This window comes from Narcine bancroftii, chromosome 3 (genome assembly GCF_036971445.1).
Source record: "Narcine bancroftii isolate sNarBan1 chromosome 3, sNarBan1.hap1, whole genome shotgun sequence".
NCBI classification, from domain to species: domain Eukaryota; kingdom Metazoa; phylum Chordata; class Chondrichthyes; order Torpediniformes; family Narcinidae; genus Narcine; species Narcine bancroftii.
This window is the reverse complement of record NC_091471.1, coordinates 48,513,940-48,539,650: the sequence shown is the minus strand read 5'-3', so window position 1 is coordinate 48,539,650 and position 25,711 is coordinate 48,513,940. Positions and strand designations below refer to the sequence as shown.

Sequence of the window (25,711 nt, the reverse complement as noted above, 5' to 3'; positions counted from 1 at the left end):
CCTATAAACCTCAGGAAATCAATGAACAATTTTATTCATTTTATAAAAAATTATATACTTCATAGGGGAAACAGGATAATGGATCTATTGATTCTTTTTTATCTACATTAAAGTTACCAGCATTAGATGAAGAGGATATCATAGATTTGGAAGCTCCATTCACAGATTTAGAAATTAAGACCACTATGATGGAAATGCCTAATGATAAGTCACCAGGAGATGACAGGTTTTCGGTGGAATTTTATAAAGTTTTTTCTGAAGATTTATCTTCAGTGTTTGGGGAGGTATTACACCAATGACTGAACAGTATGAGTTACCAGAATCTTGTTCTAGTGCTTTAATTACTGTAATGCCAAAGAAAGATAGAGATCCATTAAAGGTGTATTCATATAGACCTATTTCTTCATTGAAATGTGGAGTATAAAATAATAGCTAAAATGTTAGCAAATCGCTTGCTAAATATTTACCTAAATTGATACATGTAGATCAAACAGGTTTTATTAAAAATAGATATGCTTCGGATAATATTCTTTGACTAATTAGTTTGACCAATGCATACCGACGGCAGCCCAACCATCCAATGAAGGTTGCACTTGATGCGGAAAAAGCTTTTGATAGGGTCGAATGGAATTTTTTTATTTAAGGTCTTGGAAAAGTTTAAATTTGGCCATTTTTTTATTGGCTGGGTTAAAGCTTTATTTATAAGCCCGACTGCTAGGGTGGTGACAAATGGACAAAAATTTCGTCATTATTTAAATTAATACGTTCTACTCAACAGGGTTGTCCATTGTCACCAGCCCTATTTGCGTTGGTCATTGAACCATTAGCTCAATCAATACAGCAAAATGAGCAGATACAAGGGATGAGTGTTTTGGATGAAGAGTATAAGATTAATTTATTTGCAGATGATGTTTTGATATACTTAACAAATCTGGAACAATCTTGGCCGCATTTACGGGAATGTTTATTGCAGTATGGATCATTATCTGGGTATAAAGTTAATTGGAATAAAAGTGAAATTTTACCGGTAGGTGAAATTTATTCAGTTTATAAAAATGTTATTAATTTGAAAAGGACAGATAAAATTAAATATTTAGGAATAATTGTGAATACTGAGTATTAATTTTTATATAAATTATGTTCCATTGTTGAAAAAGATAAAAGCAGACTTAATTAAGTGGAAGACCTTCCATTAACTTTAATTAGCCAGGTTAATTGTATTAAAGTGAATATTTTTTCATGTATTCAATATTTGTTTCAATCAATACTGTGTTTTCTTGCAAGGAACTTTTTTCAGGATTTAAATAAAGCTACTAGGGAATTTTTATGGAAAGATAAATTACCAAGGGTAGCATTAAATAAGCTTACTTGGAGGTAAGCATTAGATGGATTGCAATTACCTCATTTTCAGAATTATTATGAGGCAGCCCAACTTAAATTTATTAGTGGTTTGATGGATTTGGATCAATCTCCAATTTGGGCTAAAGTTGAGATGGCATGTATTTTTGAAACTGCAATACATCAATTTATATTTCAGTGGAATATAGATTTATTACGGGAGTAAAATGTGCTGATATTAAAACATTTATTGATGTTATGGACAAAAAAGAATAAGACTATAGGATCAAAAGGTAAATTATCTATTTTAACAGCTTAATAATCAACTTATTCCTTTTTCATTGTTTAATAGTCATTTAAAGAATTGGGATTTTAAGGGTATAAAAATATTGCAGGATTGTTTTGTAGAAGGTCAATTTCTTTCTTTTATTCAATTGAAAGAATGTTTTGATATTGCTGAAGCTTCTTTATTTGTTTATTATCAACTTCGGTCACTGGTTAAAAAAATGTATGATAGAGAGATGGTTTTACCTGTATTGTCTGAGTTTGAGTCTTTGATTTCTTCTGTGCCTAAAAAGGGTTATATTTCTGTTATGTATCAAGTATTACAAGACAATATGGATAAGTCGGAATGGGTGAAATCTTAAGTTTAAATGGGGAAAATTATTTAACTTTTGTTTTTCCTGAAGTTTACTGGATGGATTTGTGTCATGATAGTGTTACAAGATTGACAAACGCACAATATAGAATGGTAAATTATATTTTTTTGCATCAGTTATATATATTTAACTCCTGAGAAATTGAAAAACGATGGCCTTAGTAATTCAGGTTCTTGTTTTAGATGTGGTACGTGTGTTGGAACTTTTTTACATGTTGTTTGGTCATGTATGTATGTACAACCATTTTTGGAAGAAATTAAGTCAATTTTGTAAAAATTGTATAAGATTAAGTTACCATTAGATCCATCTGTTTTTTTACTGGGTTATGGGATTCCTTTAAAGGGATTGGGGTTGGATAAATTTCAAATTGCATTTGTATATTTAGCATTGGCCGTAGCTCGAAAATGTATAGCAAGTACATGGAAGGATAAAACAGTGATTAGTATAATGCGATGGCGTAATGAAATGAAAGCTTGTATTGTTATGGATAAAATTACTTAAGTTTTGCATGACAATTATTTTTTTTGTTAATAAATGGTCACTATATTTGAACTATATAGATTTAGATGTACTTTGATTTATTTTATTCTTTAGTTTTTCTTTATATATTTATTTGGCTCTCTTTAAGAGAGTGGCTGAAGGGGTGGGGGGGGTTGTTTTTTTTCTCTTTTAATTTTCATATATATAAAAATTTTGTTGTGAAGTGTATTTTGTATGTTTACCAATAATTTTTCAATAAATAAAGTTTGAAAAAAAAATTTCTTTATTTGTTTACATGTGTATGTTGAGTAAGTTTTTTTTTGTCCTGCCAAAAAAGTGGTCATTCCATCTCGCCCACAGGAAAAAGAAACTCAGGGTTGTATGTGATGTCATGCATGTACTCTGATAATAAATCTGAATCTAGCTCGGGGACATCACTATAAGAGTCCCTTAGGGCAATGTCCTGAGTCCAATCATTTCCAATTTATTCATTGATAATCTTGCTTCCATCAAAAGTGAGGACCTTTCACAATGTTCAATCCAATTAACATTCCTCTGAAGACAAACTAGACCATGCCTACATGCACCAAGATCAAGATATCAGCAGCCGATAAGTGGAAAACATCCCTAATACAAAATACCAGTAATTAACAACTAAAACAAGAAAAAAGTCTAGCCAACCACTCTTGACAATACCATTAATATCATCAAGACCCCTCAACATTCTGCACATCACCAGTGACAAGAAATTTCACTCGACCAGTCAAGAATACTTTGACAACAAGATTCACAATCCTGCATAAAGTTATTCAGCTCCAAAGAGTACAAAGCTTTTCCCACCATGCACAAACCACAAGTCAAGAGTTCAATGAAATATTTCAATTTGCATAGATGAGCACAGTACCTGCAAAGACTTGAACAGCTTTATTACCATCCAGGACAAAGCTGTTCTCTTAATTAGAACCCCATCCAACACATTTATTTTTAAACCAAAAATGTCAAGTTTATTGCTTAAGTACAAACCAGCAAAACAGCATTCCCCCCTGTCCTCGGAGCAAAACGTGCAGACACACAACCAGACATAACACACATAGACGCAAACAATATATATGTAGGACAAGTATTCATATATACAAGTAAATAAATATTTATTTGTGGCAACACTCTTACCAGCAAGTGAACTGGCTCCCAAAATGGTGGACGTGCTGTGAGAAATGGACCTGCATCCAACACAGGTGTTTATCTGGGCTAATGACATCACTGATGATGTTACTTCCTGTCCATGTGACAGAAGCAGTGATGTTTATAAGCCCAGCATGCAGACCTGGCTGGTTATTCTTGCATTAGAGTTCACAGTGTACTCAGCTCAATATAGAATACTTTTCTACAACTTTATGACTATGAGAGTCTCAGATGGTTAGTGTGAGCAGTTCCTTTATCGTTCAGCATTCTCACTGCCTGTAGGAAGAAGCTGTTCCTCAGCCTGGTGGTGCTGGCTCTGGTACTCCTGTATTTCTTTCCTGTTGGGAGCAGCTGAAAGAGGCTCTGTGCAGGGTGGAAGGGATCATTAATGATTTTGCACACCCTCTCCAGCCAATGATCCTGGTAGATCATGCTATTGGGGTGGATATGGATATGGATCCTCTCTGACATATGGTCATGTGGATCTCCAATCCATTTCTCTGCGGCCACTGTACCACACTGTAATGCAGCCTGCCTGGAAGCTTTCGATAGAGTTCCTGTAGAAGGTTGGCATAATGGTGCCCGCTTCAAACTTCTTAGAAAGTGCAGTTGCTGTGCACGCTCCTGGCAATGGAGATGTTGTGCATCCATGATGGGTCACTAGTTAAGTGAACTCCAAGGAACATGGTGCTCTCCGCTTGATGTGATGTGTAGTGGAGTGTGGTCATTCCTGGTCCTCCTGAAGTCCATGATCATCTCCTACATCTTGTCCATGTTGAGACTTGGGTTGTTACTTATGCAGCATATTCTGAAACTTTCCACCTCTTCTCTGTAGTGCGACTCATCGTTGTTGCTGATGAGGCCAATTACTGCTGTGTCATCTGCAAACTTGATGACATTTAAAGACCTGAATCTGGCAATGCAGTCATGGGTCAGTAGCGTGAACAGAAGCGGCTGAAGAAAATGGTCTTTATTCACAATTATTTGCAAAACAAATTTCAAAGTTTCTTCACACCCTTAATGTTGTATCTATACATTTCATCACTGTTACATTTATTTTCTATTTTGCAACATTGCCATCTCTATAGCACTTTGTCATTACTCCCTGCACCTACCTGTAGTTTAAGGGGTTTCCCTTTATTCTCAACCCCTCAATATCTGGTAGCAGAACGACTCTAGACTGTACCTTCCCTACAGCACCCTCGTTTTGATTGCACCAAGCCACTGGTGTCACTAGGGGAGTGCAGACCACACCGGGTGACACTATCAAAGGGGGTAACACCAAAATGACTATAAAACTTTTGTGGAATGTTTCAGCAGAAACGTATTTGGTTTTTTTAAAATTCCTGTAGTTTATTATAACAACAAACACATTTTTTGTAAGCCTAGCTTACATGTATCAATATACCTACAAGGCTAAAACTCTAAGCTAATTTACTTTTGAACCTTCTAATGCACTCCGGTCAGAGCTGTCATTATTACCCAATTGCAATGATGCTTCCAATCACATGGTTTTGTCTACATGCGCTACAAGTACATGCCGTTATTTTCATTGCTGCTGGTGTTTTCATAGTTGCTGCTTTTATCAAATTTTCTGGTGGTTTAGCTACAATATTGTGGTAATTAGTATTTGGGACAATAACTTTTTTGAATATGAAGTAGTATAATACTGCAATTTAAAGGTGTCATTTTAGTTTTGCTAGTTGTTTATCTCACTACTTTTGCCATTACATTAAGTGATATAAGAATTAGTACAAAAACATCAAGGATTCTGTATAGTCCAGGGTGGGAGGAGGGAGGAGATCCATGGGTGAGTGGGGGGTGGTGATGACACTGAGTTACCGCACTGGGTGATACCAACTCGAGTGACGCCACAGCACCAAGCCTCAATGACTCCCTCCATATGTCCTCCTTCAGCCTGGAATGTGCCAGTCAACAGCATTTCTTCACCAACATCTCCATGTGATGCAAAACCAACAGGTTAAGAGCAAACCAAACTGTGTCTTTCACGAAGATTATGGTCTTCCAGCAGTCCTGGACCTTTGACTCTGTGTGTGTCCCTGGGAACAGCCCATAAATCAGAGTCCTCAGTCACACTGCTGTTGAGGATGAACCATGATAAGAACCCTTGCATCCTTCTCCACACACTCTTCCCAAATCTGCACTCTGCAAAGAATTGGGCCACCTCTGCTACTCTATTACAGTAATCTCGGAGATGATGTTCCAATTGTACAAAAAAAGATCTGACAGGAAGGGCTCGTCTCACCACCAGTCAGGCTATGTCTTGGTGCTGGTCCTTGATGCCTGGCGATGAGGCGTTCTGCAAGATGACCTGGACTGTTTGCTCAGGGAACCACCCCACTGTGTCCTCATCTCTCAGTGCCTGTAGGGCATAAAATGTTGACCACTGCCTGATGGATTTGTTGTCAAAGGTGTTTGTCTGGAAAAACCTTTCCACCAAGCATAGGTGATGTGGAAATAATCCAACTGATTGAAACAATGTGTAGCAATGGGGTCAACCCCATCCTTTGCAACACCTGGGACAGGTGGAACCTCAGCAAATGGCAGCACTATAACATTCATTCCCTCCATAACCGTTTCAGTGACTGTGCACATTCCACAAGTACTGCAATCAGTGGCAGATTAACCATTAGGCTGAGTAGGTTGAAGCCTATGGGCTCAGAAGGTAAGAGGCCTGTCCCAACCACTGGTACCCCAATGTAACCTCTTGTTAGTCCTGTGTCCTCCCGTCAATCAAGACTCATAGAAGTACCATGTTCACCTGTCAATCAGCAGGTGGGTCTCGGCCCCAACTATCAATTTGGGCTCCACCGGTCCCAATGCTACCTGCCAATCAATGTTCACGTTTGTACGCATGAGTCAGAGGTCTGCCTCCTGCAGCAGAGCTCGGCTTATGCAGATCGCTCACGGGAGGTTTACTTTTAAAAATAGACTCTCCCTTCTCCTGTGTTATTTTGTTAGAGACTTTTTTTTTAAGAACTGATTTCATTTATCCTTTTGTAACTAACATATTTTTCAAATTATTCCAGGCTAGCAGACAGCTTCTGTAAGCTTTTGTTTGATTTTACTGAAGTTTTTCATCGCCTCCTCCAACCAAACATCACTTGTGTATACCCAACGCGTACCCGGCGGATAAATTTAGAATATGTGAGGGCAACACGACAAGGTTATAAAATCATGAGAAACAGTAATGTGGTGGACAATCAGAATCTTTTCCATGGCATAAAAGCATCACACACAAGGGTACACCATTTAAGGTGAGGAAATCTGCTGGGTGCTATTATTGTAACTGCCGGCATCAGCTTCTAGATGGACACATATGGATAGAGGGATATCTATTAAGGGCAAGCGGCATAATTTTAGTTTGGATATAATGCTCAGCTCTGACAGAATTGGTCTGTCCCTGCTCCATGTGGCTTTATGTTCATTTCCTGTGAATAACTTCCTGCAGTATTCTTTGTGTATTAACTTGATACACACTAGCAACATATGTCCAAGAATGAAACGAAACCCACAAATGTGGAAACACTCAGCAGGTCAGAAATATAAATGGAAGCTAATGCCAGTCACTGTCCTCGTCTAAGTTGTTCTGATGGGATTTCGCGATGTGAAAGATGAATTGTTTCTTTCTTCTGAACATTGTCAACTGTTGGTACCTGGTGGGGCCGGGGGGGGGGGGGGGGGGGTAGAAATCTGGAGCCTGAATCCAATCAATGATCCATCCCTGAAGCATTTTATTGGTTAATGAATTAAACATCAGTGATGGTAGCAAGTTGAATCAATAGAACAGGGTTTGAGGCATTAACAGCTCTTGAGTATATCGCAGCCATGGCAGAGTTGTACTGATGCAGAGGTGACGAAGGAAAGTCCCCAAATATTGTGATGAGTGATGGGAACGTGTTGGAAACTGTATTGTAGTAACTTGGATGTTTCCTGAAGCAATGCAACATTGTTATTTTTAATTCATCATCATCGAGTCAATGGTTTAATGATAAGAGACTTTAATTCTGTGCAACTTATAAATATTCCACAAAAGGATGATTAATGGATGATAACTATTTGACGGATAAAAAAAAAATCCCTGACAGTCGGAGTCATCTGGGATGCTTAATTTACCCTCAGCGGCCAAATTGTGAGAGCCTGCATCCCTGAAACTGACAATGGTGATGTGGTCAGACTCATGGCATTGTGAACTCTTCTATATTTCACGTGGCCGCTCGCAACAGAATTCCGTCTTAACCACAGACGTCAAAATGTTAACAATCCAATTTATTCTGCACACAAACAAGGAGTGAATCCCCACTTCTGGAGAAGCTTTGTTTGAACAGAGATTAAGAAAGGGTCCGGATAACGCCCAAAGGTTAATAAATGGAACAATTTTATTTTATTCTATTCAATGAAGGCTGGGGGCATGGGGGCAAAGTTGGTGGGGGTGGGGGCCTTACTAAAGCTCAGCCTAGGTGGTAGTTAATCCACTAATGACTGCAGTTACTTAGCCAGACTGCTTTAACTGTGCCTTCTTAGCTCATGACCTCGGCCATGCAGAAGGACACAGGTAGCATATGCACTGCACCATATAGTGGAAATATCTACATCACAAGGACTGAAACAGTTCACAACAGCTGACAATTACCTCTTTTGGTTTAAGGGATGGGCATTAAATGTTAATTTTACCCTTTGTTTCCATATCCCAAGAGAAAATGAACAAAAAGATCAAATTTTCTGGTTTGTTTTAATGTAAACACCAATGTAGATGAGATAGGCTGAATGTCCACTTCCTGTGCTTTCTCATTTTTGATGCCACCATTAGCAATTATTTCTGATGCAACACAGTATAATCACTCAGATTTACTATTCATACATACTTGTAGTGTAAAGCAAAGATTAAAAATAATAATGATTATGGAAGACACATCCATGAGGATCCGAACAAAAGTTCTTCACAAATTAAAAACAGGAAATGCTGGAGATAGTCAGCAGTAGATATGGAGAGAGAAAAACACTTAATATTTAAGGTTATTGATCTTTCATCATAACTGGGAAAAATTCTTGAAAACAAGACTTTTTTTTTTGAAGAGGACTTCATTTACTGTTAAGATAGCCAGTCTTTTCTGTTTGAATAAGTGGACAGTTCTTCGCTTCAGGATGTGCTGCCTGATCTTTTGAGTATTTTTAAAGATTCTTTTTCCATTTTGGATTATGGGCTAATGCATCTTGGGAAATCAAATTTCAGCAAGTCACAAAAAGGTAGACCCTGATGTATAGAGGCAACTCGCAGTACAAGTCCATAGATCACTGAAAGTGGCCACACAGGTGAATTCTCTCTCTCTTGGCTTGGCTTCGCGGATGAAGATTTATGGAGTGGGTAAAAGTCCACGTCAGCTGCAGGCTCGATTGTGGCTGACAAGTCCGATGCGGGACAGGCAGACACGGTTGCAGCGGTTGCAGGGGAAAATTGGTTGGTTGGGGTTGGGTGTTGGGTTTTTCCTCCTTTGTCTTTTGTCAGTGAGGTGGGCTCTGCGGTCTTCTTCAAAGGAGATTGCCACCTGCCGAACTGTGAGGCGCCAAGATGCACGGTTTGAGGCGATATCAGCCCACTGGCGGTGGTCAATGTGGCAGGCACCAAGAGATTTCTTTAGGCAGTCCTTGTACCTCTTCTTTGGTGCACCTCTGTCACGGTGACCAGTGGAGAGCTCGCCATATAACACGATCTTGGGAAGGCGATGGTCCTCCATTCTGGAGACGTGACCCACCCAGCGCAGCTGGATCTTGAGCAGCGTGGACTCGATGCTGTCGGCCTCTGCCATCTCGAGTACTTCGATGTTAGGGATGAAGTCGCTCCAATGAATTTTGAGGATGGAGCAGAGACAACGCTGGTGGAAGCGTTCTAGGAGCCGTAGGTGATGCCGGTAGAGGACCAATGATTCGGAGCCGAACAGGAGTGTGGGTATGACAACGGCTCTGTATACGCTAATCTTTGTGAGGTTTTTCAGTTGGTTGTTTTTCCAGACTCTTTTGTGTAGTCTTCCAAAGGCGCTATTTGCCTTCGAGAGTCTGTTGTCTATCTCGTTGTCGATCCTTGCATCTGATGAAATGGTGCAGCCGAGATAGGTAAACTGGTTGACCGTTTTGAGTTTTGTGCGCCTGATGGAGATGTGGGGGGGCTGGTAGTCATGGTGGGGAGCTGGCTGATGGAGGACCTCAGTTTTTTTCAGGCTGACTTCCAGGCCAAACATTTTGGCAGTTTCCGCAAAACGTCAAGCGCTGAAGAGCTGGCTCTGAATGGGCAACTAAAGCGGCATCGTCTGCAAAGAGTAGTTCACGGACAAGTTTCTCTTGTGACTTGGTGTGAGCTTGCAGGCGCCTCAGATTGAAGAGACTGCCATCCGTGCGGTACCGGATGTAAACAGCGTCTTCATTGTTTAGGTCTTTCATGGCTTGGTTCAGCATCATGCTGAAGATTGAAAAGAGGGTTGGTGCGAGAACACAGCCTTGCTTCACGCCATTGTTAATGGAGAAGGGTTCAGAGAGCTCATTGCTGTATCTGACCCGACCTTGTTGGTTTTCGTGCAGTTGGATAATCATGTTGAGGAACTCTGGGGGGCATCCGATGCGCTCTAGTATTTGCCAAAGCCCTTTCCTGCTCACGGTGTCGAAGGCTTTGGTGAGGTCAACAAAGGTGATGTAGAGTCGCTATCTTTGACTGAATTGAGTTGCAGCTGTACAAAATACAGTAAAGCCCCTGTTATCCAGAAATCAAGCAAACGGCAACCTCAAGCAACTGGCAAAAAAAAATTGGGGAAAATAGGTTTAAAAAAAAACCCAGAAATTTAAAATTGGCACGCCTTCCCATTAATTCATCAATCACACAACACGCAATCTCAAGCAACTGAAAAATTCACTTGTCTACCATCTTCCAATCCCCACAGGTGCTGGATAGCAGGGTTTTACTGTAGTAGTATGACAGTATTTACAGTAGGGTGTGCAATTCCAGTCACTGCAATACAAGGAGAATGTGATAACCATAGAGAAGCTATAGAAAAATTCACCTAGACATAATCTGGACAGCTGTTGTTTCACGAGACATTAGAATTTTTTTCCCCCCAGATTTCAGAATTATTGTCAGAGTACATACATGACATCACATACAACCCGGAGATTCATTTCTCTGCAGGTGAGGCAGAATCACTACTTATTGGTAGTGCAAAAAAAAACTGTACACAGTGCACACATGTAAACAAGAACTGTCAACAGATAATAAATTTAAACAAACTGACTGTGCAATAAAGGAAGATTTTTTTAAAATCAATAAAGTTCACAAGAAAGTGTCCCTGAATTAGTTGGTTGTTCTGGAGTCTGTACTTCTACACCCGGTGTACAAGCAGCACCAGTGGTGAAGATAGCAAAGGTGTGGTCGATGGAGGGTGAAGAAGCATCTGCAGGACTGCTTTGAATCAGTGGACTAAAACATATTCAAGAACTCCTCTATAGACTTAAATGAATATGGAACAGATGTCACCAACTTCATCAAGACCTGCTTGGATGAATGTGTGCCCATGCGCACACACTGGATGTTCCCCAACCAGAAGCCCAGGATGATTCAGAGAATCCACAACCTGCTAAGGGTGAGAACAAGGGCGTTTAAGTCCAGGGATTGAGATCTTTACATGGTCAAGTGGAAGGCCATCTCGAAAGCAAAGTGGCAATTCCAGAGGAAGCTAGAAACAAAGACAGATACACACCAGCTATGGCAGGGAGTGTATCTACACCCTACAAAGCGAAGGAAAACACTATGGATGGCTGTTATACTTCACTACCTGATGAGCAGAACACCTTCTATGCCCTTGAGAAGAACTACCAAACAATGCCTACTATAATCCATGAAAAGGATGAGGACCCTGTGATATCTAACACTGAAGGCAATGTCAAAATATCATTCAAGAGGTTGAACCCTCGCAAGACATCTGGACTTAACGGTGTACCTAGCAGGGTACTGAAAATCTGTGCAAACTAACTAGCTGGAATGTTCACGGACATTTTCAACCTCTCATTGTTGCAGTCAGAGGTTCCCAGCAGCTTCAAAAGGGCAACAATCATCCTGGTACCCAAGAAGAGTAGTGTGAGCTGCCTCAACGACTACCCACGCAGTAGTTCTAACTTCTACTGTGATGAAATACTTCAAGAGGCTGGTCATGGCCAGAATTAACATGTACCTGTGAAGACCTGGATCCACTACAATTCGCCTATCGTCACAATCGCTCCACAGCAGGTGTAATATCACTGGCTCTCCACTCAACTCTGGATCACATCGAAAACAGCAATTCATGCATATGGCTGCTCTTCATAGATTACAGCTCAGCCTTCAATACCATTATTCCTTCAGTGCTGGTCAAGAAGCTACAAATTCTAAGCCTCTGCAACTGGATCCTTGACTTTCTCATTGGAAAACCGGTCAGTACGAATTGGAAACAATATTTCCTCTTCACTGATCATCAACACAGACGCACCCCAAGGATATGTGCTCAGCCCATTACTCTACTCGTTACACACCCATGACAGACACAATTCCGATTACAATTTTGCTGATGACACCACAGTTGTTAGCAGAATCACAAACGGAAAGTGTACAGGAGACAGATCAGCTCATTAAGTGGTGTAACAACAAACCTTGTGTAACCATCAGCAAAACCAAGGAGATGATTGTGGACTTCAGGAAGAAGTCGGGAGAAGACAACCCAGTCCTCAGCGAAGGCTCAGTAGTGGAGAGGGGCAAGAACTTCAAATTCCTGGGAATCAACATCTCTGAGGATCTGTCCTGTAGCCTCCATATTGATGCAATCACAAAGAAGCCTCATCAGCAGCCATACTTCGTGAGGTGTTTGAGGAGATTTGACACGTCTCGTAAACTTCTACAGGTGTAACGTGGAGAGCATTCTGGCCGGTTGCATCACTGCCTGATATGGAGGCAACCAGCTCTCAAGATAAGAATAAACTCCAGAAGGTTGTTAACTCAGCCTGCAACATCACAGGCACCAGACTCCACTCTATCAAGGACATTTACACGAGGCAGCCTCTATCCTCAAAGGTTCCCATCACCAAGGTCATGCCCTCTTCACTCTGCCACCATCAGAAAAAAGGTACAGGAGCCTAAAGATGAGCACTCAGCGGCACAACAGCTTCTTCCCCGCTGCCATCAGATTCCTGAATAATCAATGAACCAAAGACACTGCCTTACTTTTTGTGCTCTCTTATTGTTATTATTATTTTATTTTTATGGTCATGTCATAAGATGGTTATAATGTGAATGTTTGCCCCATGACGCTGCTACAAAAATACCAAATCTCATGACTTGTTCATGACAATAAATCCTGATTCTGATCTGTACCTTTTTCCTGATGAGAGAGAGAGCGTGTTCTGGGTGGTGTGGATCCTTGATGATTGCTGCTGCTCTCCACCAGCAGTGTTTCCTATAGATGTTCTCAATAGAGGGAAGGGCTTTCCTGTGACGTCCTGTGTTGTGCCCACTACCTTTTGCAGGGACGTACACTCAGAGGTATTGGTGTTCCCATACCAGTCCATGATGCAGCCATTCAACACACTTTCCACCACACATCTGTAGAAATTGGTCTCTGGTATCATACTAAACCTCCACAAACACCTGAGGAAGTGGAGGCAGTGACGTGCTTTCTTCATGATGCCATTAGTGTGTTGGGTCCAGGAAAGATCCTCCGACTCCCAAGAACTTAAATCACTTTCTCCACCTCAGATCCTCCAATGATCACTGGATTGTTTACCTCTGGCTTTTCCTTCCTGGAGCTCCCTAGTCTTGGTGCCATTGAGTGCAAGGTTGGTGTTGGTGCACCATTCAGCCTGAACAAGTAGGCCTTGTTGTTATTAAAACATAGGAGGCAGAAGTAACCCAAAAGTTTATACAATTATGAAGGGCGTAGATGATATTCCTGGGTGGGGGTGGGAGTGGAGTCTAGAACAAGATGGCACTGGTTTAGGGTGAGAAAAGAGAAACTTTAAATGGGATCCAAGGGACAGGTTTTCCCATACATATGATGGCATTTATCTGAAACAAGCTGCCAGAGGAGGTAGTAAAAGCAGATACAATTACAATGTTTGAGAGGTATTTGGCCAGGTACTTGCAACAGGAAAAGGGCTGAGGTATTTTGGCCAAATGAATGGAAATGAGATAAACTTGGATGAGCATTACAGTCAACATAGACAAGATGGGCCAAATGGTCAATTTCTGTGCTTTTCGTTTCTATTCTACAAATAACGACTTCTGTTTTATACAACTTACAGTTCAAGCATGTGGTTATTATACCCTGAAGAAGGGCTCAGGCCTGAAACGTTGGCTATATATCTATACGACCCAAGGACACTCTGTGACCTGCTGCATTATTCCAGCATTTTTATGCTTTTACTACAATGAGAGCATCTACAGACTTTTGTGTTTCACGCCATGCAGTTAGTAAAGGCTTCCCCCCCCCTCCTCTTTTCTCACCATTATCTATTTATCTCTTGCTATTTACAATCCACTAACTGATCAATTATGATTAACTAGTTGGCACCAACAGTGATTGCATCAACCCAAGTCTCCACCGAACGAGAAGTTCCTTTTTGTGCCTCCAAACCTCTCTGCAAATTATTGGTGTCCTCTCTTTTTTTCCCAGCACTGTAAGGTCATTGTCTGAAAACATTAACTGTATTTATCTTTTTTTATAAATCAAATGCCAAACCTGCTTCCAGCATCTCCTGATTTTTCTGAGGGTATATTGCAGGCAAGAGACAATGGATGATACATATCAATTGAGGCAGCAAGATCAGCATGAAAAAAAACTGACATACAGTAAGTTTCCCCTTATCTGAAATTCCTTTAACCAAAATGTTCCACTAACCAAACTTTTTTTGCAGCGCCGACATGATGTCACAAGTTGGAAAAAAAAATTATAACCTCTCTTGTCCATGTAGGGCCCTGATGCTCTGTTGGCGCCAGTTTGGTAACAACAGAATTCAGAACAAGTCAGAAAGACAGACACTGAATGGTTAGATGTCAGCTCAGAGAAGCAGGCTAGAATCTCAAGCCATCAGTGAGCGATGGGAGGAAGTTGACGGGTCAAGGCAGCACATAGGGAGAAATTAGAAGGCCGATTGTCCTCATTTCAGGGAACTCCTCCCCTCTCTCTTTCCATTTCTTCTTTACCCTCCACTGTACTTGGTTTGCAAACCGGCTTGCAACTGTCTTCCAGCCGCAAGTGGTCACAAGAATCCTTTTTCTTGGCATCATCAACGAGCAGAGACCTCGTGCTCCCGGGCAGGAGTGGAGATCGTAGCCGGGACCAGCAGCAGTGGAGATGTGTCCAGGACCAGTGATGGTTGTTGCTACTGTGCTGTTTTGGGGTTTTTTCGGTTTTGTTCTGTTAACCCCCCCCAAAAAAAACAATAACTGAAAACTGTCTCCAAGTTTTTTGGATATGGGGAAAGCATACTAGGAGGTATCATCACTGGGCATTTTGTACACTTGAGCCATGATGCAACTATACATAGGCATAGCTGCCTGCTTCTTCACTGTACAACCCCAAACATTCAGGAGGCTCAATGTAGAAGTAGGTACAACATTTACAGGGGTGAGCAGAACAAAGTTCAAGTCAGTCAAGATGTACTCTACAATCACACCCCAAAGTAATATGGAACATAATAGAGGCAAATAAAGAAGGCTCCCATTCCCTTCATCCTCATTAATGAGGTAGAAGGCATACTCTCCCAAATCCTTTGCAAAGTGATTCAATATTTGCGTGATCATAACCCTAACCCTAACCCTAACAGTTTCGAGAAGAAACTGGTTAAATTTTCTGAAAACAGGTATTCCAATTTTAGCAGTGTCTGCTGAGAAGAAATATTGCACACGAGAGGCTTCAACTGATGATAAGTCGACTCCATAGTTAATTTATGTTGAGAAATTCAAGCAATCATCCTTCCTGCAGAAAGGATATGGACAGATTCAATGGAGTTGTTCAGTAAGTAGTGCAGAAGAGTTTGCAGTTTCAAGAGAGTTGATAAATTGACCATCTTCAAGAGCAGCAGAAACACATTGTTTTCATTCAAGAAGGAATTGAATATGCAATTGAAAAGGAAAATAAAAGCAAGAGTATTAACTATTTTATTCCAAATACAGCACAGAAGGAAGCTATGATCAAATATTTCACAAGAATGCAAACCAGTCAAAACAAGGATTATACCAGAAAGGCAGCATTGACCTCAAATCTCCTTGGGAACTTTGAACCTGCTCCAGGTAAAATGGCCATAACAATCATTAATAACTATTACAATCATGGCCCACTCATGCCCCAAAAGGAGTCATTACCCTTAAATGGTCTGGCCTACACACTTCTACACCCACAAAGTAAAACTGGCTAGCTCTTAACCCCAAAAAACAAATGGGAAAGAGCAATAAATGTAATCTTCAAGAATAAATAGTAGAATAATTCATCCCTAATATGACTTCTAGAAGATAACAATCAGCACCTCAACAACTCACAAACCTCCTGGGCATAACAGAGGTGTCAAGAAATTGCTCAGTCTGGACCAATGTAAGAGTTTGAACCAAATGTCTGAAAAGTCATCACTGCAAACACTTGATTACTCACAAGACATTGAGCATTGAAAGTGCATCACCTGCCATTTTGCAGCCGTTTTTCAAACTGTTTGAAATCCTGCTGCAAACGTTGAAAGCCTTCCACACTGTCCACTCCACCCCCAGTCTTGGTATCATCTGCAAATGTACTACAATGTCATCTACTTCAACGATCTAGATGATAAACAACAATGGACCCATTACTGATTGCTGAGGCACACCACTTGTCACAGGCCTCCAGTCAGAGGCATTAGTTTATCACCACTCTCTGGCTTCTGCTGCAAAGCCAACGTCTAATCCGATTTACTACCTTATCCTGAATGACAAATGACTCAATCTTTTGACCAATTTCCCATGTGGGACCTTGTCAAAAGCCTCACCAAAATCCACCTCAACATCCACAGTCTTTTCTTCAACTTTCCTGGTTATCTCCTGGATTTTTTCAACTCGATCTACTATGCACAATACCACACTGACTCTCCCTAATCAGTCCCTCGCTATTCAAATACCTCTATATCCAGTCTCTCTGAACATCCTCCAATAAACAATCCACAGCCAATGCCAATCTCACTGGCCTATAATTACCCAGATTACTCAGAGCCTTTCTTAAACAACTGAACAACATTAAGCTTTCCTCAAAACCTGCAGCACCTCAGCCATGGCTATTGTCATTTTAAATACCTCTGCTAGGGACACTGCAATTTCTGCATTAGCCTCCCTCAAACTTTGAGGGAATATCTTGTCAGTCCCTGAGGGTTTATTCACCCTCATTTTCCTCAAGAAAGCAAGCACCTCCTCCTCTGTGATCTGCACAGATTCCATGCTGTTTGCCTCAGTTCTTTATACTGTCGGTCTCCTGAATATATACAAATGCATCAATCCATTCAAGATCTGCCCCATCTCTTTTGGCTCCATGCAAAGATGACCACTCTGATCTTCAAGGGGACCAATTTTCTCCCATGTTATCCTTTTGATCTTAATAAATCTGTAGAACCTCTTGAAATGTTCCTTCACTTTGTCAACCAGAGCAACATCCTTTAGCTCTCCTGACTTCCCTCGTGCATTTCTTATCCTCCTCAGGTACCTCATGTGTTCCTTACTGCCTACACCTGCTGAGAACCCCTTCTTCACCAGGGCCTCAATATCTCTCAAGAAACAAGATTCCCCAGACCTGTTAGTCTTGCCTTTCATTCTGACAAGAACATACCAAACTCTGTATTCTCAAAGTTTCAACTTTGAACATCTCCCACTTACCAAGCACTACTTTGCCAGAAAGCCACCTTTGCCAGGAAACAACCTGTCCTAAACACTGGCCAGACCTTTTCAGATTCCATCAAAATGCTGCTATCTCCAATTTAGAATCTCAACTTGAGGACCAGATCTATCTTTTTCCATAATTATCTTGAAATTAATGGCATTTACAACCATGAGAACCAAAATGTTCCCTTACACTCATTTCCATCAACTGTATCTCCTACCTTGACTGCTCCAAGCAGAAGCTTTTCCACGTTTCCCCGCCTAACTCTTGTCACTGTGAGCATTTTATTTTGCTCAGCCATAGTTCCCCCACTTTTCACACCACCATCACCGTATAACAACACATAACAAGCTTAGCCTCAACCTCTTTTGTCCAGGAAACACTTCGACAAATCACTTAAATAGGTAAGGCATCGAAGGATAAGGACCTAATGTAGGCAAATGGGATTAGTGTATTAGTAAAAGGTTGATATGGTCATGGGGGAGGTGGGGGGCTGACGACCCAGCTTCTGTGTGGCAAAACTCTGTTCTTGCAGTCTATTGCCCACCTCTGCAGCCCTTTTCACTCACATCATGCCTTCACAAATTCAAACCCCACTATGCTGGAATTAGCTCCCAATCATCTCCCTCCATCAGTCACTGCTTCCAGTCTGAAGGCCCTCATTTCTGGAATTTCTTCCTCATTGTCATCTCCTCTTTCAACATACTCCTAAATTTCCAGTTTTTTGGCTAAACTTTCAGATATCTTCTTTGGCTTAATTGCTTAGGCAGTGAAGTCCTTGAGGGCAGTTTTTGACATGTAACACATATTATAAATGCAAATTACTGTAACTTTCAAGAATATTTTAGACATTAAAAATTGAGCGCCATAGGCTTTATGTTTGTTTCTTCTTTTCCTTGTGGCCATTCCCCTTTGAACACAACATATTCAATGACAGCATCAAAACAACAAATCTCAAAATGCAAAGCAGAGAACACTGTGCAGTGTGATTGCAGAAGAACATATGAATGAAGTCAAGCATAAAGAAAGTCTTTCCGATGACATGCAGAAATTCACAACAGGAGGCAAAGGTTGATGGCCTTATCAAATTTTGTGCAATACTGAACTGGCCGCAAACTTCATCCAACTCAGAGTTTAGCTTCTCTCCTCATCTGTCAACTCAGGGGAAAAAAAATCCTGCAATTGTTTTGTGAACAAATCAAATTATGTGAAAAATAATTCTTACCAAGAGTCAAGTGGCAGCTCTTTGGTTCAAATTAATTATGGTAATATAATGGTTAAATTATATAACAAGCAACCCAAGGCCCGGACTATTCATTTGGAGGCATGGTCAGATTTTATCAAGTCAGATGGAAAATTTCAATTTAAGTACTAAATTTAACCTGGATTATGATATACTAGTCTTCCTAATCAAGAATTAAATTTAGCAGTCCAATAAAGACTTCTGGTTCAATGTTTTTCAGGGAAGAAAACCGATTGTTCTTAACATGATATGCCCCAATATTACCCAGAACACATGGCAAGACTTCGAACTGCTCTTGCAAGACGCACACAGTTCAGGCAATTAAATACAGTCAAAGTCAGTCATTAAAGCCTGGAGATCCATAGTACTTAACAACAATTAAAAAAAGTATGAAGTACTTCACAAAAGTACCAGAATAAGTGATAACATGGAAAAGTAGCAATATTAATGTTGCCAAGGTTTTGAAGAGGTTTTAAATTTGGAGGAGCAGAGTCAAAAATTGTGGAATTTCCAGATCTCTGAATGCAAAACAGAAGGTACAACTCACAACAGTGTTACAGAGATCTGAGGATTACATTTAAACACAGAAATTAGGAATACTGGTCCCCAGCCTTTTAACACAAATATCTGTCATTTTTTACTCATACCTTCAGGAAGGGTTCAGGCCTTTACCTTCTATGAGTAGAGAATGCAGCCCTCAAACCTGCTTTGCCATTCCATTCAGTTATGGCTGTCTGTGGATCTCACCCAAAATATATTCTGGAAACTGGCATCTAAACCCCTCTGTGGTAGTTAATTCCACTGGTTCACCACTTCCAAGTGAAGAAATTTACCTTCCCCCCAGTCCTAAACCTCCTGCCATGTAATCTGAATTCAAACCTCCACTCTAGACACACCACCCAGGGGAACTACTTGACCTAGTCAGAATGTTGTAAATTCTCTCAAAGCGAGGTGTTAAGACTTTCTCTTTCAAAACACAAACTCCATTTTGGTCTTTTTTTTTGTTGCCATGGGGTTTAAAGAAGTTGCAGGGCTTTGGAAAAGAAATCACACAAGAATGCAAGAACAAGCAGGTAGTTTACAAAAAACAGGGACGTCTGAGTAAAACTAAGTCTCGCATTACTCAACAATTTTAAAAAACAATCTGCTGGAAAAACTTAGTGGGGCGAGGAGCGTCAGTGAGAGAAAAAAAATGGTTGACATTTTAGTTCAGAACTTTTGATCAGGACTGCATCGTGAAGTCTCGACAAAGGGTTCTGGCTCAAAAAGTTAACCATTCTCTCCAGTTTTGCTCCAGCTTCCAACAAATGCAGTCTCCTGTGTGTCTTTCATAAAAGAGCATGTTTTATCCAATTATATAGCTGCTTTAGGAAACAACAAAAACTTAATTAATTTTAGCAACAAAAAAAAAACAAGTTCAATAATACCCTTCAGAGAAGGGGACCTTCCTGTAACAATTTAGTTGCCACACTCGCCTCTCAGAGTCAAAAGGGGTGTGTTTGCATTCCACTCTGGAGACATGAGTGCACAAATCTAACCTACAAGTTCTCACATGAGAACCCCAATCTTAATTCCTTCTCAACTGGGCATCAAAGCCAATACCAAAGGGGTGGGAGGTGGGGTCAAATCAACTCCATGGAGGAATCAGAGCACGAAGATGAAAAAACTAAACCACAATGCTTGGGGATGGGAAGTCAGTGCAATTTCAAGCAACAGAGATATCATGGGTGCGATTTGGGGTAGAATGATAAATAGCCAGTGTGGCTCTGGATGAGTTGTTTTAGAAGGGTTGAGCACTAATGATGAATTGTTTTAATTGTTGGGAGACTAGCCCAGGTCACTATCATCATCCCAGCAGCACACAAGCTAAGATTGTCTGACTCAGCACAAGCCAGGTATCAAGCTTAGGAAATCCTCAGTGCACAGCTCAGTGCACCATGCAGCAACAGTTTTCTCTGTGGAAAATGGGTCAGGCAGCATCCAGTCCTCATCAATGTCATGATGTAACCCAAGAGTAGACTCATGAGTGTGGGCGTCCTAGCTGACAGAATTTCCTTTGTCTGTGAAGCAAGCACAAAGCAGAGTTCATCCTCTAAGGAACTATGCTCAGCACTGACACATTAAATCATGGTCAACTTTATTCTAATATCATAATGTATAATCAATGCTCAAATTGTCAATCGTGAGAATTGAGCTGCTAAACCTCTCCCCTTGTATTTTGATCTGTGTGTTGACATCCGAAGGACAAAGATCCTACCATCGGACATGCTTCCAAGCCAATATACAAAAGAAAAAGGTGAGACCAGAGAGATTATGCGAAGTAATAAAATAAATCTGTTAAACCATCAGTTACTTACCCTGAACTAGGCCTCTGCTGCCACTGAGGTGTAACCAAGTATTGTCAGCATTTTCCTCGCTCTATTCATCAAAAGGAGATGAAAAATCCATCCAAAATCTTGGCAGCTAAAATGTTCCAATTTTAAAGAGAATACCAAGAAGTTTTTGTACCCAGAATTATTGCCAGCAAAAGAACAACTTCAAGACACTAACCCAGAAAGGAATCGTACACACTGGGCAAGAGGCCTGAGCCCCTTTGAAGTTTGTTGGCATAAAATGCTCAAATATAACCACTTCCAATCATATATCGGTGTTTACTATATTGCGTTTTCAACTCAGATTGTTATTTTGAGAAAGCTGGTGGCCGTGGCCGAGAAATCCCTCTGGAGAATTGTGAGAAAACAAAGAACATTTCCTCCCTCCTGAAGCTTCAGAACGACCAGCGTCTGGTAGGCTTTTAAAAGGGAGGTGTCAATCAGTAGCCCCAGAAGGCTTTGTGCTGATATTTAAGTTACTGAAACAGATGCACTCCTACACCCTCTTTTTAAAATAATGTAGACGACAATTTGTTTAAAAACAACCCAGTTTGGTTTTTATATATATTATTTTATGCAATAAATTGTCAAATTCATCTACTTAAATTTATGACCATAATTCTCCTGGCATGGTGACCTGCATAATGTAGGATACAGTTCTTGTAGTCTCCTGTGTTAATAGTACAAAGCTGTGGGGGTTTTTTTAAACCCAGATATAAAGATATTTCTAACCAATTCTTTTAGGAAGTTCATTTTCTCTAACAGAAAAAGCAGCACCAAAATACCCCTCCATCTTCTCTGAGAGCAGCCCAGCAAAGCGTGTCTTTTCTGCCCCATGTTATGCACTAAAAGCCTACCTTGCAGTACTCCATTTAGCACAGCAACAAAAAAGATGGTTCCAAATTTAAATATACACTTCTGATCCATATACACTGCAGCTAGCAGAAAGTAACAGATTACCCCAATGAATCCACCATTTTATTTTGTAAAGGGAGCAAACAAACCTTCCTTCAGACCTGAATCTCCTTCCTCAAGACAGTGAAACAATTATTTGTTAAAGTTATTAATAAACATACCCATTTATAAAGTATTTAGCATACTCTCCACATACCAGAATAGTGTGTCTAGGGTGCAATCATGCTGTTTTGGATGGTACCTTTCTGCAAGCTTCTTGTATTGCTGCCATGAAGGAGGAAGCAATGTAGCTCAGTGGCTGCATTGTTCATGAGCTGATCTGCTTCAAACCAGTTCCAGCCGGTTCCAGCCACCCCACGTACAGCTATGGAAACCTGTACTGCAGCACATACTGGCCAGTCTTTCCCTTTGCTTTTTCCATATTATTGCAACGCTTTTCACCCAAAAACTACACTTTAAACTCTTCTTTCAAAAATACTGCATCTCCTGAATTGTGTCTGAATAAAACTACACTCTTTTCCCCTAGTATGTTGCTGTGATCTCTGGGAAAGCCAATTGCAATAAAGATTTGTGACATTACAGTATGAAATGGCTGCACAGTGTCTTCACAAAAATAAAAATCACAGAGGCTAGTGGTACGCTTAATATTTTCCACTCACATTTTTGAATATTCATTGATACAGCGGTCTAGATTCTAGCAAGCAAGAAAAAAAATACTTGCCATAAAATTCTTTATTTCACCTCTATATTAGCTGGAGCAAATGTTTGCTATTAAATTGGTGAATCAAATGCTTCCACTACTTTTTAGCCAGAGTCATCTTGATTTTATTGGGATTTATGGGATCTGACATGCCACAGCACAGAGATTGCAAATCGTAAAATACCAAGAGTTTTGCTGATTTTAACCACACCCTTATGCAAGCAGCCATTTTAGAAACAAATGTACATTCTGACAATTGTTCAGTCCTTTCAAAAGCATTCTGCTCTTTACTAAGAGCCCTGTCCTTCATTTTAACAGCTCAGACTCCAAACCTCAGCAATCACGTGAACATTCTTTTTTAAAAAAACATTCCTAGATAACCTTATTGCTGAAGAAAGCTACTGCAACTCCATTGTTGTGTCTACAAAAAGCCAGCAGAATTCCTGTGCAAAGAAATATTTTTACACAAAGTTTTTCTGACTGACATTAGAAGCACAAAAAGCCTCATTGGGATTTTAAAATCAAGTTTCACTTCCAGCCTCCATTAAAACACAAAAATGAGTGAAAAGGGGGAGGGGTATTTATCTCTGCGGACTGCTTCCCTGTTTGGGCCACTACAAATTAACTATTTGCTGTCCAGTGGCTCAGACAGCATTTCAGCATCAACTTGCATTAATTAGCTGCTTTTCCTTAATACAAGGGGACAGTCCAGAATATCAGATTTACTCCCAGTCAGGTCATCAAAAGTTAAAAGCAGCAACATGTCTCACTCATGAGCTGAATGGCAGTTATATGTGTGCATTCATGTCAGCTGATCATACAGCCACATTGGCCACCCTTATTTTTAAAACCCACGCAACACTCGCATAATTTGGATTCCCCCAGCTAGACAAAGCCAACACTCTTTAAAAAAAAAGCCTAGAAATTGATTTTTTTTTAATATGTAGAGTTTTCACTGAAGCCCAGAATGAAATTGCAAAGCCAGCAGACCATACCAAAAGATTACACAGAAAGAAATGAAACACACAGGACTTGCAAAATGTAAGCACATTCACAAGATAATAGGAGCAGAAGCAAGCCCATTGGCCTCTCGAGTCTGCTCCACCATTCTAATCATGAGCTGATCCATCCTCCCTCTCAGCCCTACTCCCCAGCTTTTTCCTTGTAACCTTTGATGGCCTGACTAATCAAATGCCTATCAATCTCCAACTTAACTACACCCAAAACCCTCGCCTGAGGGAACAAGTTCCACAGATTTCCTGACTAAGGAAAATTTTCCACATCAGTTTGAAATTGTTGCCCTTTTATCCTGAAGTTGTGGCCTCTTGTCCTAGAATTCTCAACATCCTTGCCATCCATTATGTTTTTTTTTCCAGTGTTGAATTGTTGAATCAAGACCAGACTTTCTGGCTAAATTTTATTTGTACACATTCCCTCTTTTAGTACATCTCTTTATTTTACAAGATAGAACATTCTTGATTGCACGAGTTCAAATGTGCTCAGTTCATTCGAAAGTATCACACAATTTGTTTTAAAATATCAGGACTCCAAGTGACATTCACCATCATGAAGGCCTGGATCTGTAAAAGCCTGTGGACTTCACTTTGCAGCTATAGCACAAAGGAATGGCAAAGAAACACGTCTGGTCAAAGTGGACTGAGACACTTAAGGAATAAATTCAAAGGAATTTATATGCGTCTCATGATCATTTGATTCAAGAATCCTTTATTATCATGTAATAAAAAATGTAATATTATACAAAATCTGCTTCAGTCTGTCGCAAGGCAGACAGATTTGCCATCAGCAGAAATTGTCAGCCTGTCAGACAGAGCAGTTGGACCACTCAGGGGAGCACCGTGTCTCCGCTCCCCACAAGTCTGCAACAGTGGCAGCGCTGCCGTTACAGCAGCTTTGGCAGTGCCAACGTTTTTTTTTAATGTACACCATGTGATAATAGAAATCCAAGTATTTGAACCAGACTCTCAATGTGAACAAGACGAAGGAGATGATCGTGGGCTTCAAGAGGACCAGGAACAACCACCTTCCACTACACATTAACAACTCTGTAGTAGAGAGGGTGGAAGGCATCAAGTTCCTTGGAGTTGACTTAATTAGTGAACTATCGTGGACACTTAACATATCCTCACTTGGCAGGAAGGCGCAACAGTGACTGAAGAAGACTGAAGTGGGCAAGGTTACCAGCCACCAAAATGTCAACCTTCAAAAGGAGCTCTATTGAGAGCACTCTGGCCTGGTACAGTTGCTGCAAAGAAATGGATCAGGGGTCGGGTCAATCGATAGAACAATAAGAGTGGCTGAGAGGATCACTGAAGTTTCCCTCCCTTCAATCAACATTATCTAACAGGATCATTGTCTGAAGAGTGCACACAAAATTAGATGACCCCTTTCACCCCTCACACAGCATCTTTCAGCTGCTCCTGTTGGAGAAGGGATACGGGAGGATCAGAGCCAGCACCATTAGGCTGAGGAACAGCTTCTTCCCATGGGCAGTAAGAATGCTGAATGACCAAAGGAACGGCTCACACTACACATATGAGACTCTCATTTGTACAAAACAATATTTATATAGATATAATACTTGTCTTGCATATGTATTATTTGTCTGTGTGTGTGTTACATCTGGTTATGTGGCTGCATATTTTTGAACTGAGTATGGTCAGATGACAATAAACTTGACTTCATACACCAACTGTTTCAAATAGCACAACTGTCAAAACAACCAGAACTTCACACAAGCGCCACACCAATGTACTAGTCCACAAACAGCTCAAATGGGCTTTCACACTATTTAACACATGCTCTACCTATTCTAGCTTATACCATAAACATCTATCTGTAAGTCTTTAAGAAATTAACATAAAAATATATTTTTTTAAATT

General features: G+C 40.5%; 1 protein-coding gene and 1 long non-coding RNA gene across 5 annotated transcripts in view; one reads left to right on the top strand and one right to left on the bottom strand.

The window, feature by feature from the left end:
- Positions 1 to 6,896, top strand: part of LOC138757151 (uncharacterized) — a 66,000-nt gene extending 59,104 nt beyond the window's left edge. The window contains exon 5 of the long non-coding RNA XR_011353377.1: positions 6,710 to 6,896. This is a non-coding gene — a long non-coding RNA (uncharacterized lncRNA). The remainder of the gene's footprint in view (positions 1 to 6,709) is intronic.
- Positions 1 to 22,417, bottom strand: part of znf532 (zinc finger protein 532) — a 163,220-nt gene extending 140,803 nt beyond the window's left edge. For 3 of the 4 annotated variants that reach the window (XM_069924021.1, XM_069924022.1, XM_069924025.1), the window contains exons 1-2: positions 22,308 to 22,417; positions 21,182 to 21,287 (exon numbers count right to left, since the gene is read on the bottom strand). The gene's annotated coding sequence lies outside the window, so the exon portion shown is untranslated. The remainder of the gene's footprint in view (positions 1 to 21,181; positions 21,288 to 22,307) is intronic. The other variant, XM_069924023.1, reaches the window with a different exon arrangement.
- Between the last annotated feature and the right edge of the window lie 3,294 nt (positions 22,418 to 25,711).